The sequence below is a fragment of the Callorhinus ursinus genome, unplaced genomic scaffold (assembly GCF_003265705.2).
Source record: "Callorhinus ursinus isolate GAN/ISIS: 27379988/994484 unplaced genomic scaffold, GSC_fseal_2.0 scaffold10, whole genome shotgun sequence".
Lineage (NCBI taxonomy): Eukaryota > Metazoa > Chordata > Mammalia > Carnivora > Otariidae > Callorhinus > Callorhinus ursinus.
The window spans coordinates 59577481-59596718 of NW_027397072.1; the positions used below are offsets into that span (position 1 = coordinate 59577481).

A 19238-nucleotide genomic window follows, 5' to 3' on the forward strand; every position below is an offset into this window, starting at 1 on the left:
ACCACATGGCAAACTTTAATAGAAGCTGCTATTAAACATCTCAGTTCTCCCCCACCCCCCCAAAAGTTCCCCTTGATGACCTCTTCTCCCTTTAATCTTGTCCTCACATAATTTATAAATTTTCCCTGGTTCTAGATTTCACAGCATTGTCTCTTATCCCTGCCCTCCCACTCTACTTCCTGCAAAAAATAATAAAAATTTTCTAATGCAGAACAATTTAGTGAACTCTCTTAATCTTGCACCCTCACATCCAGGTCTTTGTTCACCAAAGAACTTTCTTTGGAATCAGTTGGGTATTATAAATTGCAAGTAATTTTTCTCTGCCACAAATAATTTTTCTCTTGTCAAGTGTTGGTCATCACTAATTATTAGGGAAATGCAACTCAAAACTGCAATATTACCTCACATTCATAAGAATGGCTATCATCAAAAAGACAAGAAATAACAGATGCTGGCGAGGACATGGAGAAAAGAGAACTTTTGTGCACTGTTGGTGGGAATATAAATTGGTACAGCCATTAAGAAAAACAATAAGCATGTTCCTCAAAAAAATTAAAAATTTGGGGAGGGGGAGGATGAGTGAAATAAGTGAAGGGGATTAAGAGGTACAAATTTCTAGTTATAAAATAAATAATATGGAGATGAAAAGCACAGTATAGGGAATATAGTCAATAATATTGTAATAATGTTTTATGGTGACAGATGGTAACTACACTTATCATGGTGAGCACAGCTTAATGTGTATGGAACTGTTAAGTCACCATGTTGTACACCTGAAATTAATATAACATGGTATGGCAACAATACGTCAATGATAAAAATTTTTCTTAAAAATTAAAAATGGAACCCTCAAATGACCCAGCAATTCTATTTCTGAGTATATATCCAAAGATGAAATCAGTAACTCAAAGAAATATCTTCACTCTACAACCCCCTCCATGTTCACTGCAACATTATTGATAATAGCCAAGATATGGAAAAAATCTAAGTGCCCATCAACAGATGAATGGCTAGAAAAAAAATTGTAGTATATATACACAATGGAATACTATTAAGCTGTTTTAAAAAAAGAAGAAAATCTTGCAATAACATGGAGGAAACCTGAGGGCATTATGCTAGCTGAAATAAGTTAGAAAAAGACAAATACTGTATGATCTCACATATATGTGGAATACCCCCTGAGTTTGCTGTCTCTATGAATGGCTCCATTATCCACTCAGTTGCCTGAGCCAGAAAACCGAATAGCATCCTTGACACTCCCCCTTCCATACCCAACACTCAACCCTTCAATCATCAGGTCCAGTGGAAAATAATTCTGCATTATCTCTGCCCACATCTCACTACACATCCCTGAACTTGGGAACCCCCACGTCTTAGAACACTCTAAAAGCCTTCTCCTCTGGTTCCCCACTCTGTTCCTCTTCATTCCATTCTCCACCCTACAGCCAGAGTGGCTTTTAAAAACAGAAATCTGATTGTTTTACCCTGCTGTTTCCCATGGCTCTTAAGTTAAAATCTATATTCCTTAAGATAGCTTACAAAGTTTCTCTAATTTGCACTCTACACCCCAGAGTTAATACATTTTTTTTTCCAATTCTTCAAGAGAGCCACGGTCTCTCTCACTCACAGACTTTTACATATTCAAGTCCCATTTCCTGAACACTCCTACTTCCTTACTTTTGCTTTGCTAACATTCAGAAGCTTTTCTTGACTCCCTCCCCCCCCCCCACACACCTAGTTATCATAATGCACACTAATTACTTATTGGCTGCCTTTCCACTAGACTACACAGTCCATGAGGCAGGTACATGCCTATTTTTACAGTTCTATTCCAGCACCTAGCACACTGCTTTGCATATAGGAGAAGTTCCACAGATATTTCTAGTATAATGAATAAAAAAATAAATATTGCTTTGCACTAAGCCTACTTTATCTGCATGCAGTGTAAGCTAATTACTCAATCCAGAAAAAGTATTCTGATTCTGTTTTCTTTTTATAAACCTATCTTTAAGCACTGGAACTCTTTTTTCAAATAAAATATGTTAGAGCCCAATTTATATAAAATGGACAAAAACAGAGCTGCTCATATTGAAACTGGGGTGGCAAGCTCTATCTACTTAGCTCTCTTGATCCTGAGGAATTTCCAAGGAACCCATTAGGACACTCAGAACTTAGTTTGAGATCCAACCAATCCCACTGCAAAGAGGCAGAAACATTGTTATCACCTAAGACTTTGTTTTTTAAAAATCTTCTGAGAAGTCTCCATTAATAGGAGGAGGTGCTTATCTAAAGAAATAAGGAACCTAACAAGAGACCCTCAAGTAACTCTATTTCACCTTTCCTGATAATGCTTTTTTAACCTGCAATGAAAGAGTAAAGTACTCTTTCCCAAAGATTAGAGGCTCAAAGTACTTCAGGGCACAGACCGAACACATTTTACCATGAACCTTGACATCTGAGGGCTGTTCAGAGTGAGTTAAAGCATAAGAGGATTTATCCTGATGCAGTCTTTGCTTTGGTTGGAGCCTGAAGTCAATGACACGTATAAAGTTCTAATCCTCATGCAGTTGTCCTTTTCCTTATGTTGCTGATACTCAGCACTGAAGTCTAGGATTCTTTTCATTAGAATTTTTTTCTCATGAATAGTGTTTTCTGCCAAAGGGAACAAACTTCCTCCAGACAGAACAGCGTTTAGAAAAGCACAAGAAAAACATTTGTCAATAGGAAATCACACAATGAAATGTCTCGTGGGCAGATGAGCCACAGTTTGAAGGGGTTGAGAGGAAAGTCTAGTTGAGGCCCCCACAATACACTGGGTAAAGCTGTGGCACACCCTAATATCACAGGGCCATGGACACTTAACGTGCCAGTGGAAGCCTTGGCCTTAAAACCAGCAAGAGAGAATTTCCTCTAGATATCTTGGGGGGAAAATGGGACCAGTTCCATGCTTATAAACTGTTTCTTTTGACTGGAGGCAAAACTTGAAGTATGAATAAAATTCCAAATATTTTAATGAGTATATGATTGGGAAGCATATGATTGCAAAGCATGGAACAGCCTCTATTAGACAAAAGCATGATAAAAAATTTATTACTTTCACTGACTATAACATTAAGAAGGAATCAAGAAACAATCTATGTAATAGTGGTTAAGTTTAGGAGCTGGTGTCATTGGAAAGAGGCTACATCAAACTTTGTTTATGTTTAGCACATTGTTGGCAATAAACAACATAATTGGACTATAAGAATTTATTCTTGGCTGAGGCAGATGAGGCAAATAGGTCATTTTCTTAATAGCACAGTCTAAGTACTTATGAGATGTTCAATTCAGTTCCTAGCTCAAGAGCTTACAATCCAGCTTTAGTCTCAGAAACAGGCAGGTAAATGAAGCATTGTAGAGAGTATGGTGGGCATTGCAATAGTGGTAAGGACAGCATAGGAGAGGAACACCTACCCCAGGAAGGGTCTCAGGGGAGGCTTCTACAGGAGGTGAGACCTGGGCTGAGTCTTTTTTTTTTTTTTAAAGATTTTATTTATTTATTTGAGAGAGAGAATGAGAGAGAGAGAGAGAGAGAGAGCGAGAGCACATGAGAGGGGGGAGGGTCAGAGGGAGAAGCAGACTCCCTGCTGAGCAGGGAGCCCCATGCGCCACTCGATCCCGGAACTCCGGGATCATGACCTGAGCCGAAGGCAGCCACTTAACCAACTGAGCCACCCAGGCGCCCTGAGTCTTGAAGGATAAGTAAGATAGAAGGGAGGGGAAAGGAAAAAGGACAGCAAGGATGGAAAGGGGGAGGAGTTCCAGATGAAGAAACCAGCACACGCACAGAAAAAGAAAGTGTTGTTTGTTTAGTAATATCTGTGGTTAGAACACCAAGTATTTGTGGGGGGTTGCAAGAGATTGGCTAGAAAAGTAGGCAGGGCGGGATGCCTCGGTGGCTCAGTCAAGTGCCTGCCTTCGGCTCAGGTCATGATCCCAGGGTCCTGGGATCGAGTTCCCCATTGGGCTCCTTGCTCAGTGGGGAGCCTGCTTCTCCCTCTGCCTGCCGCTCACCCTGCTTGTGTTCTCTCTCTCTCTCTCTCTCTGAGAAATAAATAAATAAAAATCTTAAAAAAAGAAAGAAAGAAAGAAAGAAAAGTAGGTAGGGCCAAGGCCATGAAGAACAAGAAAGTAGCAAGCAAGGAATATAAACAACAGTCTTTAAAGTTACAGGGAGCCATTAAGGTAAATAAGCAGAGAAATAACATGATAAGTGATTTGGAAAATAATTTATCAGTAGCAGCATGGGGTCAGAGCATAATTTTTTAAAAAGTTAAAAACATGAGACTCATATTAATATAGAATGGACACGGCCAAAGATTTCAACTCATTAAATAATAAGGGAACCAGTAATTTAGTTAAAATGGTTCCAAGAGACTTGAGGAATGGGGGGTTTATAGAGGCCATCAAGAGAAATCAAGATTAGTTTTTTATTCTTTTAAGTCAAAGACTGATCTGGTTAGTGTTAGAGCAATAAAATCTTAGGATTACCTCGTCTATGGGACAGAACTGTTTGCACCTCAACCAGGCAAAAATCTGCAAGGTAACATGTAACTACAGAGTGTGACCCCTTAATTTATAAATTCCAATAATAATAAAAAACTACAATGTGGTACACTCCCCAGTGAAATAATTACTGGGTAGACCTATTTTTTTACTTACTTAAAAAAAACAATTTTTTTTTAAGTAGTCTCCATGCCCACAACAGGGCCTGAGCTCAGGACCCTGAGATCAAGACCTGAGCCCAGAGTCGGATGCTTAACCCACTGAGCCACCCAGGTGCCCCCTACTGGGTAGACCAGTTAAACAACACTTCACCATCACATTGAAATGACCTACTGCACTGTCTTGAGTCTAGTCTAGAGAGTGTTAATATGAAGGGATAATCAGCCCACAAAGGGGATTTCCAGCATGGGGGCCTTGTTGCAAAACACCAGACCAGAGATACAGACAGGAGAATTGTTTACATACAGGTAGTAGAGTACACATGCACATTTTACTTATGCAAATCCAACTATATACCTTTGGGAAAACAAAAAGAATAAAGAAAATCAATAATTAAAATGACAGAAGGATTTTCCCACCATTCCTGTCATACAGCATATGTCTCAAAACCAACATGATAAGAGAGGCAGAACTCTTAGTACATTTCAGGTTCCCTGGACTGAACAGTCCCCCATACTGAGTGTTAGTATCTTATACACTATACCTGTTTTTTAAAGTAATCTCTACACCAAACATGGGGCTCAAACCTCATGACCCTGAGATCAAGAGTCAGATGCTCTATGAACTGAGCCAGCCGGGTGTCCCTATACCTTTTTTTTTTTTTTTTACATTTATGGTCCTAAACCCAAGTTGAGTTCTTAGCTGAAACTCAATAATCTCTTCCAAAGCTGGAGGAAAAACTATCTGGACTTACAGGAGATGGTGCTATATTGTGTCATGCACTATTCAAAGGATTTCAAAGGGTAAATTATATTATACTTGACTTTAGAATCTCCCTCTCCACCGCCTCCCCCAAACTCCCTGATTCAAAACGTGACCCCACTATAGGTAAAGCCAAGCATTTCAACTATGTCACCCAAGCAAACTGGAAAAGGTGAAAGGATAGAGATTCTAGGACATAACCCCAGAGAACACTGACATCTAAGCAGGGCCCAGGGGACAGAAGTCCTTGAAGGAATCTGGGGAGAACTGACCAGCAAGGTGAGATGAAGGAAAATTAGAAAAGGATGAAAGTTAAAGAAGGAGTCTGAAGAAAGGAATGGTCTATAACTTCAAATAACCACTGGGTAAGATAAAGACAAAAAAAAAAAAAAAGTCCATTTGATTTGTTGATAAGAAACCACTGGCCTGAGCACAGAGAGGTGGTAGGGGCAGAAGTCAGAACGCAGAGTTAAAGGGTGAATAGAAGATAAGGAAGAAGAAACAGCAAGTATAGCTTCTCTCTTTTTTTCCAAGAAGAGTGACCATAAGGGAAGGAGACAATTTGAAGAGGGCCATCGCAGGCAATTGCTTAGGTTGTGTAATGGTCAATCCTAGGAGACCTTACTCCCCATGTTGATTCTGTGAATGGTACCAGGGACATGCAGTTCACGATAGGATATGGTGTCCTGGTTTTGGAAGGGACACTGGGTTGAGGAAGAGTTGTTTGTTTGTTCATTTGTTTAGTGTTAAAAATTTTTAACTTGTTTTATTGGGAGGAAAGAGTATTCAGGGGGGGAGTTGGAGACAGGTGTGTGTGTATGTGTGTGTGAGAGAGAGAGAGAGAGAAGGAAGGAGGGAGGATGATTGAGAACATGAGGTTTCTGATTAGGCAGGAGGGGGTTTAGTCAGAACACACTGGAGTATTTAATCACAGTGAATCACACACTACTTATGGTGAAATGGAAGGAAAGGGTAGGAAAAGATAATTTTTTTTAAAGATTTTATTTATTTATTTCAGAGAGAGAATGAGAGAGAGAAAGCACGAGAGGGAAGAGGGTCAGAGGGAGAAGCAGACTCCCTGCCGAGCAGGGAGCCCAATGTGGGACTCGATCCTGGGACTCCAGGATCATGACCTGAGCCGAAGGCAGTTGCTTAACCAACTGAGCCACCCAGGCGCCCTCCTTTAAGGTTTCTTTAATAAAACTTTACACTTTTTTCATAAAGGTTTTGTACTTATTTTGCTAGATTTATTTCAGGTACTTGATATTGTTAATATTGTTTAAGTGGCATATTTTCAACTTTATATTTTCAAATTATGTTGTTGCTAGTGGGTAAAAATGTAACTAACTTTTGTCTATTGATTTTATAAGCAACAATTTGGCTAAAATTTCTCATTAATATTCATCATTTGTATATTTGTGGGATTTTGTATGTGGATGGTCATATATCATTTGTGGATGGTCATATATCATTTGTGAACAATGAGAGTTTTGTTCCTTTTAAGCCATGCATATACTTTCATTGTTTTTATTTACATATATATATATATATTTTTTAAGATTTTATTTATTTAATTGGCAGAGAGAGAGAGAGAGCACAAGGAGGGGGAGCAGCAGGAGAGGGAGAAGCAGGCTCCCCGCTGAGCAGGGAGCCTGATGTAGGGCTCAAAACCAGGACCCTGAGATCATGACCTGAGCTGAAGGCAGACACTTAACCAACTGAGCCACCCAGGTGCCCCTATTTTTATTTATTTTTAAGTTTTTGGTGGAGAATGTGGGCAATGATACTTTCACTTCTTTTATTCTTGCTTTTTTGAGCTAGCTAGGTTCTCCAGTACAATGTTGAATAGAAGTAGTAATAGTAGTATTGTCTCTTTCCTAATCTTATAGGGAATATTTTCAATGTTTCCCCATTAAGTATCATGTTTGCTGTATATCGTGTAGATATCCTCTATCAGATTACGAATTTCCTTCTATTCTTAGTTTAAGAATTGTTAATATCCAATATATGGAAATACCTAAGTATCCACGAATGGATGAATGGAGAAAGAAAATGTGGTGTATACATATGCAATGGGATATTATTTCGCCATAAGAAAGAATGAAATCTTGCCATTTGCAACAACATGGATGGACCTTGAAGGCATTATGCTAAGTGAAATAAGTCAGACAGAGAAAGATAAATTCCTTATGTTCTCACTTATACATGAAATCTGAAAATAAAAACAAAAACTAAGCTCATAGATCCAGAGAACAGATTGGTGGTCGCCAGAAGCAGGGGGTGGAGAGTGGCAAATTGGGTGAAGAGAATCGAAAGGTACAAACTCCTAGTTATAAAATAAACAAGTCATGGGTGTAATATGCAACATGGTAACAATAGTTAATAATCCTGTACTGCATATTTGAAAGTTGCTAAGATAGTTAAGCAAAAGTTCTCATCACAAGAAAAAATAAATTCTGTAACTATGTATTGTGGTGGATATTAAGCAGATTTACTGTAGTGATCATTTTGTAATATATACAAATATAAAATCATTATATTACAAATACCTGAAATTAATATAACATTGTATGTCAATTATACCTCACTTTAAAAAAAGAACTGTTACCAAGACCATATGCTGAATTTTAAAAATTTTGCACCTGTTGAGATGGTTATATGATTTTCTACATTTAATATATTAATTTATTTCATTAATTGGTTATCTAATGTTAATCCAACTTTGTATTCCTGGAGTAAATCCACCGTGGTCATGATTTATTAATTTTCCATGTGCTTGACAGTTTGATTTGCTAATATTTTGTCTAAATTTTTTGTACCAATGTTCCTAAGTGAGATTGGCCTCAAGTATCAAAGTTATGCTAACTTCGTAACATGAGCTAGGGAGCGTTTCCACTTTTTTGTCTTTGGAATAGTTTGTGAAAGATTGGAATTATTTGTTTCCTGAATACTTGTTAGAACTCACCAGTTAACCCATCTGGTCTTGAGGAACTATTACAGGTTGCAGGAGACTCTTAGTTGGACCTTGGGTAAGAAAAAGAACATTAATGGAAAAACTTGAGAAATTCAAATATAGTCTGAAGATTAGTTAGTACTACAGCATCAAGGTTTACATCTTAGTTTTGATTAATTGTATTATGATTATGTAAAATATTAACAATAGGGTAAGCTGGCTAAAAGGTATATAGGAATTCCTGGTACTATTTTTGGAAATTTTCAGTAAGTCTAAATTTATTTCAAAATAAAAAATGAATTAAAAATAGAAATACTATATGATCCAGTAATTCCACTGCTGGTATTTACCAAAACAAAATGGAAGCACTAATTCAAAAAAGATATATGCATCCCTATGTTTATTGCAACACTATTATAATACCCAAGGTATGACAGAAACCCAAGTGTCCATTGATAAATAAATAAAGCTGTGATGGGATATATATATATATCCCACAGAATATAATGGAATATTACACAGCTATAAAAAAGATGAGATGTGCCATTTGCCACAACATGGATGGACCTAGAGGGTATTATGCTAAGTGAAATAAGTCAGACTGAGACAGACATATACCATATGATTTCCCTTACATGTGGAATCTAAAAAAACAAATGAATAAACAAACAAAAAGTAGAAAGAGATCCATAAATACAGAGAACTGATGGTTGCCAGAAGCGTGGGGGGTGGGGGGATGAGCAAAACAGAGGAAGGAGAGTGGGAGGCCTCCAGCTATGGACTGAGTAGGTCCCAGGGGTAAAAGGTACAGCACAGAAAACATAGTCAATGGTATTGTAATAGTGTTGTATGGTGACAGACGGTGCTACACTTGGTGAGCACAGCACACCCTACAGACTTCTTGAATCACTATATTATACCTGAAACTAATGTAACATTGTCAGCTATACTTCAATAAAAATAAAAAAAAAAAAGTTTCTTTAAAGTTGGGGGTGAGGAGTTTGAATGAAAAGTAAATGCTGATAACCATTGACGCTTTCTTTCCTCTTTTTGCATGATTGAAAATTATTACAATAAAAAAATTTAAAAAGGAAAACTGCAACAAAAAAATTGATCTGGTCTTGGTTTTTACGTTGTGGGACAATTTTATATAAACGATTTATTTTCTTTAAAAAAAATTTTTTTTTAAAGATTTTATTTATTTATTTGAGAGAGAGAGAATGAGAGATAGCATGAGAGGGAAGAGGGTCAGAGGGAGAAGCAGACACCCCGCCGAGCAGGGAGCCCGATGTGGGACTCGATCTCAGGACTCCAGGATCATGACCTGAGCCGAAGGCAGTCGCTTAACCGACTGAGCCACCCAGGCGCCCTAAAAAATTTTTTTGACTATTATTTTCTTTTTCCTCTTGAAAAAGTTTTGGTAAGTTATATTTTTCTAAGAACTTATCCATTTCTCTAATTTTCTTTTTTTTAAAAGATTTTATATATTTATTTGAGAGAGAGAGAGAGAGAGAGAGAGATCACAAGCAGGGGGAGTGGCAGAGAGAGAGAAGCAGCCTTCCCGCGAGGGAGCGAGCCCAATGAGGGGCTCAATCCCAGGACCCACCGGGACCATGACCCGAATGGAAGGCAGCTGCTCAACAGACTGAGCCACCCAGGTGCCCCAATTTCTCTAAATTTTCAAATTCATAGCCTTAAAGTTATTCATAATCCTTCTTTTTAACCATTTAATTATCTGCCTCAACTGTAGTTACGATCTCTCTTTTGTTTTAATACTTATCTGTAAAAGGCTTTTCAAAGGAAGAATTTTGGATCTTGTTAATCCTTTTTCGTATTTTTTCTCTATTTCTTTGATTTCTGCTGTTAAATTTATCATTTCCACTTTTTTCCATTCTTTTATTTCTTTACTTCATTATTGTTTTTCTAACTTCTTAGCTTATTGTTAGGTTTTCATCTTTCCTAATACATCTTAATTTCTAGTATTTTTGTCATCACACATTCTAAGCATTTTCTAATTTCTATAATTTCTTCTTTGACCCTCAAGTTAGTTAGAAGAAGATATCTTAATTTTCCACATATAGGCCTTTTCTAGTTATCTTTCTGTTATTGATTTCTAATTTAATTGCATTATGGTCATAAACTGTGGTATATGATTTCAATCTTTTGATAAGTGTTGATATTTGCGTTATAACTCAGCATGTGGTCAATTTTCAAAAATACTCCATACTGCTTGAAAAGAATATGTATCCTGTAGTTGTTAGGTGCAATGTTCTAAATACTTATTCAATTAGAGCGAGCTTATTAATTGTGTTGTTCTAATCTTCTACCTCCTCACTGATTTTGTCAGCTTGATCTAAGTACTTACAAGTTTAGGGAACTTCTTATATCTTCCTGTAGAACTGAACCTTTTATCCTTAATGAAATGATTCTCTTTAAAGCCTCCTGTCTTAAGGACTATTTTGTCTGATATTAATATTCCAACATCAACCTTTTTTGGTTAGTGTCTGTATGGTACCATTTTTTTCACACTCTTATTCTAATTTTTCTGAATCCTTATGTTTTAAATGTGACTTAAATAGAATTTAGCTGAATTCTTTAGAACAGAATGCATATGTATACAATACATACACATACCATCTGTAAATCTTTGGCCTTATAAGTTGGGCAGGTAGTCTATTTTTATTATTTTTAAAAGATTTATTTATTTATTTGCGAGAGAGAGAGAGAGTAGGGTTGGGGGGGGAACAGAGGGAGAGGGAGAGAGAAAATCTCAAACAGGCTCCACACCCAGCGCAGAGCCCCACGTGGGGCTTGATCTCATGACTCTGAGATCATCACCTGAGCCGAAATCAAGAGTCAGACGCTCAACCAACTAAGCCACCCAGGTGCCCCTATTTTTGCTTATTTTAATTCCTGATATATTTGAATTTATTTCTCCACCTTATTTTGTGCTTTTTATGTGTTTTGAACATTCAATATTTTTTTCTGTTCTCATCTCCTTTTTTGGTATGGATTACTTTTTTCTATTTTTTTTCCTTTTTAATTAAAAAGTTATACATGCTTCTGGTAGTTATGCTACAAATTTTAACTTGGATACCAAATATCTTTACTGTTCTCCCAAACAATAAAAAATATGGAATACTTTAACTCTGATCATTCTCCTCCAAACTTATATGCTATAGATGGTTGTGTATTTCATTTCTAGCTATTTTTTAACTTAAGAGATTCTTATTGTTGCCCATTTTAGCTAAAATTTACAATTAACCACATATTTAGCACTTTCCTTGATCCTCGTTCCTTTAGTCATCTCTGACCTTCCATCTGTGCTCACTTTCTTTCTGCCTTTAGAATTTCCTTTAGTGAGGGTCTGTTGGTGGCAAACTCTCAGTTTCTGTTTGCTTGTTTGAGGATGTCTGCTTTTTCCATTGTTCTTAAAAGATAATATGCAAATTTAGGTTGACAGTAATTTTCTTCCAACACATTGAAGATTTTAACCTTTTTCTGGCTTCCATAGTGGTTAGGAAGTCTAACTGTGGTCCTGTTGAAAGTCATCTGGCTTTTTTTTTTCCTCTGGCTGCTTTTAAATTTTTTCTCTTTGTTTACGGTATTCTGAAATTTTGCTAGAATGTGTCTAAGTGTAAATTTCCTTATTAGGATTTGTTGGGCTTGTTGAATCTGTGGTTTGTCATTTCTGGAAAGTCTCAGTCATTATCCTTTCAATTACTGCTTTTATCCCTTCCATCATCTACCTCCTGCCTGGAATTCCACTTAAAAGATCGTTATATTTCCTGAATATATCTCCATGATTTATAACTTCTTTCATATTTTCCATCTCTTTGGACTACATTATGTAAAATTTTGTGGATCTCTCTTTCCTAGTCCATGCTCCAGCTATGGTTAGGCTGGTATTAAATCCATCCATTGTGTTTTTTATTTCAAATATTGGGCAGACCTTGCTTTATTGCATTTTACTGTATTGACTTGGCAGATGCTGTGTTTCTTACACATTGAAGGTCTGTGGCAACCCTGCAGTGAGCAAATTTACTGGCACCATTTTTCCAACAGCATTTGTTCGCTTCATGTGTCTGTGTCACATTTGGTAATTCTCAGAATATTTCAAGCTTTTTTTATTATTATGGTGCTTGTTTTGGTGATCTGTGATCAGCGATATTTGATGTTACTTTGTAATCCTTTTGGGGCACCATGAACCACCAAGTGTGTTCTGACTGCTCTACTGAACAGCCATTCCCCTGTCTCTCTCCCTTTCCTCAGGCCTCCCTATTCCCTGTGACACCACAATATTGAAATTAGGCCAACTAATAACCTTACAATGGCCTCTAAGTGTTTAAGTGAAATAAAAAGTCATATGTCATCACAAGCTAGAAATGATTAAACTTAGTGAGGAAGACATGTCAGGGGCTGAGATAGGCCAAAAGCTAGGCCTCTTGAGCCAGTTAGCCAAGTTTTGAATGTAAAGGAAAAGTTCTTAAAGGGAATGAAAAGTACTACTCCAGCAACACACAAATGATAAGAAAGCAAAAGGCCTTATTGCTGATTTAGAGAAAGTCTTATTGGTCTGGATAATAGATCAAATCAGCCACAACATTCTCTTAAGCCAAAACCTAATCCAGAGGAAGGCCCTAACTCTCTTGTGTTCTATGAAGGCTCTAAGAGGTGAGGAAGCTGCAGAGAAGTTTGAAGCTAGCAGAGGGTGGTTCATGAGGTTTAAGAAGCAATATCCATAACATAAAAGTGCAAGGTGAAGCAGCAAGCACTGATGTAGAAGCTGCAGCAAGTTATCCAGAAGATCTAGCTAAGATCATTAATGAAGGTGGCTACACTAAACAGATGTTCTATATAGATGAAACAGCCTTCTATTGGAAAAAGGTGCCATCTAGGACCTTCATAGCAAGAGAAGAGAATGCCTGGCTTCAAAGCTTCAAAGGACAGACAGACTCTTTTGTTAGGGGCTAATGCAGCTGGTGACTTTAAGCTGAAGTAATGCTCATTGCCATCCTGCAAATCCTAGGACCCTTAAGAATTATGCTGAATCTCCTCTATCTGTGCTAACAACACAGCCTGTATGACAGTATGTTTACAACATGGTTTACTGAATATTTTAAGTCCACTGATGAGACCTACTCCTCAGAAAAAAAGACTTTTTCAAAATATTACTGCTCATTGACAATATACCTGGCCACCCAAGAACTCTAACTGAGGGGCACCTGGCTGCCTCAGTTGGTAGAGCATATGACTCTTAAGCTCAGGGTCAGGAGTTCAAGCCCCACATTGGGTGAGTAGCCTACTAAAACAAAACAAAACAAACAAAAAACTCCAAATGAGATGTACAATGAGATGTACATGTTGTTTTCATGCCTGCTAATGCAACATCCATTCTGTATCCCATAGAGCAAGGAGTATTTTCCACTTTCAAGTCTTATTACTGAAGAAATACATTTGTAGGGCTATAGCTGCTACAGATACAGATTTCTCTGACAGATCTGGGCAAAGCAAATTGAAACGTTCTGGAAAGCATTCACCGTTCTAGATGCTGTTAAGAATATTCATGATTCATGGGAAGAGGTCAAAATATCAACATGAATAGGAATTTGGAAGAAGTTGATTCTAACCCTCATGGATGACTTTAAGGGGTTCAAGACATCGTGGAGGAAGGAACTGCAGATGTGGTGGAAACATCAAGAGAACTAGAACTAGAAATGGAGCCTGAAGATGGGACTGAATTGCTGCAAGCTCACAATAAAATCTGAACAGATCAGGAGTTGTTTCTTATGGATGGCAAGGAAGTGGTTTCTTGAGTTGGAACAAACTCCCGGTGAAGATGCTGGGAAGACTGTTGAAATGACAATGAAGGATTTAGAACATTACATAAACTTAGTCAATAAAGCAGTGGCAGGGTATGAGTGGATGGACTCCAATTTTTAAAGTTCTAATGTGGGTAAAATGCTATCAAACAGTATTGCATGGTACAGAGTAATTGTTCATGAAAGGAAGAATCCATTGATGAGGCAAACTTCATCGTTGTCTTATTTTAAGAAATTGCCAGTCACCCCAACCTTTAGCAACCACCACCCTGAGCAGTCAGCAGCCATCAATATCAAGGCAAGACCCTCCACCAGCAAAAAGATTACAACTCATTCAGAAAGCTCAGAAGACAGTTAGCATTTTTTAGCAATAAAATATTTTTAAATTAAGGTATGTACTTTTTTTTAGATGTAATGCTATTGCACACTTAATAGACTATAGTGTAAACATAACTTTTATATGCTCTGGGAAACCAAAAAATTCATTTGACTTGCTTTATTGCAATATTCACTTTATTGAGGTGGTCTAAAATCAAACCTACCATATCTCCGAGGTATGTCTACGTTTTAAACTTCTAGAAGTTCTTTTGAGTCTTTTTCAAATCTGCTGGGTCATGTTTTATGCATATTTTCAAATCTTTCTCTTATTTCTTTAAATATATTTGACATATTTTATATTCTATGTGTGGTAATTCCAATAGCTAATGTTTTGTAGTCTGGTTGTGTTTGTTGTTTCTGCTGGCCCCTGCTCATGGTATATTATTTCCTTTTATATTTTGTGATTTTGAACATGAGCACATACTTATTTAGAGTTTACTGATGGGAATTCTTTGAAACCTTTTCTTGGAGATGGGTTCCTTTAGGACAGATTTGCACCTGTTTCTTTCAGGTGCCTAGAAACTACACATTAAGGCTTACTTTAAATTTAATTCTTGACTTCAATTTTTTTGGACTCCCAGGTATAGTGTGAATTTGGGCTACAAGCCTGTGTGAGTGCTGGCTGTTACAAATTCTCAGTTTTTTCTCTCCCTCCATTCACAGTCAACTCTCAAGGAAGGTAATTTTCCTTGCAGTTTGGGGGGGGGGGGGGGGGGGAATGTGTGGGGGGATGGAGCAGAAAGTTTCTTTGTAGTTCATCTTTACACAAAAGGTGTGGTCTTTTGGGGATTCAGATTTAAGCAGAGGGGTCTATGCCTTGACTTCTCACTTTGTGCACACTTTAACCTTTGTATTCACTCATTTGGCAAATGCCCTCAAGGCCAAGTCCTCTCCAGGTTTTTGCTTACTTCCTGGGTCCCCACTTGCATTTAGTACTTGACTTCTAGGTATTTCTTACTTTGCTGTCAGCATAAAATGCATTTCAAAAAGACTAAAAAATACTTTGTCAACTATTTTTAGTTGCCTTCAGTGAGAGGATTATATTCAGGATATCTAGTCTGTCATACTGTAGAACAGGAATATTGGGAAGTCTGTCTCTCTCTGAAGGTTAAGAGTTGATCTCCAAGATCCCTTCTTGGGTCCTCCTAGCTCCTTACCCTACATGCTCTCTCTCCCTGCTAGATGATTTTATTCTAGGTGCTTCTTGCCAATTATTTCCTGAACTATACCTCTGTATTAGTTTCCTTTAACTGCCGAAACCAGTTTACCACAAAGCCGATGGTTTAAAACAACACACATTTATATTCTTACAGTTCTGGAGCAAAAGTCTGAAGTCAGTTTCACTGAGATAAAGCCAAGGGGTCATCAGGGCTGACTTCTCCTGGAGGCTGTAGCAGAGAAGTCCTTCCTTGCTTCTTCTAGTTTATGGAGGCTTCCTGCATTTGTTGGATTATGACCTCTTCCTTGCACTACAACATTTTGCTTCTGTCATTGCTTCCTGTTCCCTCTTTTGTAGTCACATCTCTCTCTGCCTCGCTCTTAGAAAGATACTTGTGATTACATTTAAGGTCCACCTGGATCTCAAGATCCCTAACTTAATGGCATCTGCAAAGTCCCTTTTGCCATATAAGTTAACATTCACAGGTTCCAGAGATGAAAATATAGATCTCTTTGGGGGCCATTATTCAGCCTCCCCCAATTTCCAATCCTAATCTCCAGACTCAAATCACCAGTTTCCTTCTCAAGGAAGGAAACTGGTAATTGTCTCCTGCTGATTGTCTCCTGCTGATTGTCTCCTAGGCACTTTAAACTCATTTTATCTAAAACTGAACTATATTCACCAGCTCAGTTAGTGACATCATCATCCTCCCTAGCATCCAATTTCAAAGTTGATATACACTGCTTCTCCTCCACTGTTTACATTCAATTGGTCACTGAGTTCCTGTTCAGTCTACTTCTAAAAGGTCTCTCAAATCCAGTCCTTTACTTTGTCCTAACGGCCACTTCCAGAGCTTACTATCTACTGTAATTGTGACCTCACTGAACTCCTTACTTCTGTTTTTCTCCCACCTAAAATTACTCTGTCGTCATGAATTATTTTTTAAAAAGATGTATTTATTTATTTAAGAGAGAGAAAGGAAGGGAGGGGCAGAGAGATAGGGAGAGAATCCCAAGCAGACTCCCTGCTGAGCACAGAGCCTGACGTGGGGCTGCATCTCATGACCCCGAGACCATGACCTTAGCTGAAACTAAGAGCCGGATGGTTAACCCACTGAGCCACCAAGCCACCCCATGGATTATCTTTCTAAAACTCAAATGACTACACTACTCTCCTGTTAAAATCTCAATCGTTCCATCTTTTTCTACTCATTTAAATCCAAAATCATTCAAGGCCCTTTGCAATCTGGCCACAGTGTATGATAACAGCCTCATTGTTGCCAGGCCCTACCAAGTACCATGTGTTCTCACCACTCAAACTGTATCCTGTTTCCTGAACAAGCCATGCTGCTCCTGCCTCAGGGCCTTTACACATCCTCTTCCCTCTGCCTTGTGAAAGTATTCAAATCTATAGTGGAACCAGAGAATATGACATGGAGAACCTCACTCATGCATCCTCAGGAAAATAAAACTTAAACTGAAAAAAAAAAAAAAAGGAAAATAAAACTTAAGGAATGAGAGACTGATTTCCCATAAATGCCTGATATATAGAAAACGGAAACTTATCCCTTGACCAATGAACATCCACCAAGAACCCCTCCCCACCTCAAGCCAATGACCTTGCTACTTGCACTCTAGCTAAACTCCCCCTTCTTTGCACTCCTTTCCCATGAATATAGACTGCCTCAAACCCTCAATGGACTCCCCTGTAGATTGCTAGTGTCCCAAGTTGCCATTCCACTGTTATTCCTGAATATACTCAATTTTTGGTAATTTGAGCTTGCCTTAGTTTACCTCTTTTATATAAATTGACAGCCTGGGAAATCTTTCCTTATCACCAAACTTGGGAAATCTTTCCTTATCACCAACCTAGAAGTCTTTCCAAACCCTCAAGAACCAGTTGGATTCTTAATTTTTCTGGGAGGTATTATAGGACTCTATCACACAGTTAGGATTAGGGCTCTGTTAACACTTTAAATATTGATTCAATGATTCACAATATTTATTGAGAACCATATATGTCAAAGACACTATGGAAAACATTGGGTATAAAATGGTGAATAAGGTATAAATAGATCTTTCTCTCACAGGACTCATAGTCTATAGGGGGATACAAATGAATGAGTAAACAGGCAGTTATAACAACATGTAAGTGCTCTCATAGGAAAAGCATAAGATGATGTAGGATAAGACAGGAGGGGAAACATGTGCAGATATGGAGGATCATTAAGAGGTGACAGCTAATCTGGAACCAAGCCATGAGTAAGAATTAATGAGGGAAGGGGGTTGGCGAGAATGAATTCTATCATGAAGACAAGACACTGTGGTCTAAATCTTTGCCCCCCACTTCCCCCGTTCATATGTTGAAATCCAACCCCCTACAGGTGATGGTATTAGTAGGCAAGGCCTTTGGGAAGTGATTCAGGGATTCAGGGCTCAGGGTAGAGCCCTCACGAACAGGATTGGTGCTTTAGTAAGAGATCCCACAAAGTTCCCTAGTCTCTCCCACCCTGTGAAAATACAAGGAGAAGTCTGTGACCCTGAAGAGGACCCTCACTAACCAAGCTGGCACACAGACCTCAGACTTCCAGCCTCCAGAGCTGTGAGCAATAAATTTCTGCTGTTTAAACAAAACTGACACAAAAGTATCTAAACAGTTGTCGGAATGGAGGAACCACCGGGGGATGGAAGCAACATGCCTGGGCAGACCAGATTTCTTTCCAGGGTGGTCACAGGTGCTTCTGCAGGGACATAGAGCCTGCTTTCTCGAGGACTTTGGGCGGTGCCGAGGGCCCTGCAGAGCACGTGGGGGCCAGGGACGTCTCAGAACCGCCATGGAACTTAGAAACACATCTCCTTGCCCACGTGTTTAACTCTATACAGAAACATTCCTAGAGAGCCTTAAGAGGATTCTCTTTTCTTTTTTACACCATAAAGTGATTATTAAGTTTTCCTGTTTACTCTTTGGTTGTTTTTTTTTCCTTTTTTCTTTCTTAATGATCTCTTGGAAGACATTTACACCGATAACACCAGGCCGCTGTAAGTCAGAACACTGGGACAGTATTTCTCCTCACAGGATGCACATGAATGAGATGTACTAAAATAAACAAGGTATACCCACTTATGCATCCTGTCCTAAATGTTTCTGGCTTTATGTGCATCTCCCCTACCCCATTTTATCTTACTTTTTAATTTAAGCCATTTCCAGAGAACTCTGCGTGAACCAATCGAGTCCGTCCCATGCCTGCCATTCCTGGGCTCCCAGCCCTTGCCGCAGCGAGGGTGCCCCTGTGCCAATATTTGGACAGGATCTAAATTCTTTATTTTTGGTAAGGTGTTACACTTTACATGTGTTCAATAGAAATGTGTGTGTGTGGGGCGCCTGGGTGGCTCAGTTGGTTAAGCGACTGCCTTCGGCTCAGGTCATGATCCTGGAGTCCCGGGATCGAGTCCCATGTCGG

At 38.5% G+C, this 19238-nt stretch overlaps 1 protein-coding gene across 1 annotated transcript in view; it reads right to left on the minus strand.

The window, feature by feature from the left end:
- The window catches only part of EHBP1 (EH domain binding protein 1), a 715801-nt gene that overhangs the window by 446090 nt on the left and 250473 nt on the right, over nucleotides 1–19238 (minus strand). The window contains exon 11 of the mRNA XM_073897641.1: nucleotides 8432–8490. The gene's annotated coding sequence lies outside the window, so the exon portion shown is untranslated. The remainder of the gene's footprint in view (nucleotides 1–8431; nucleotides 8491–19238) is intronic.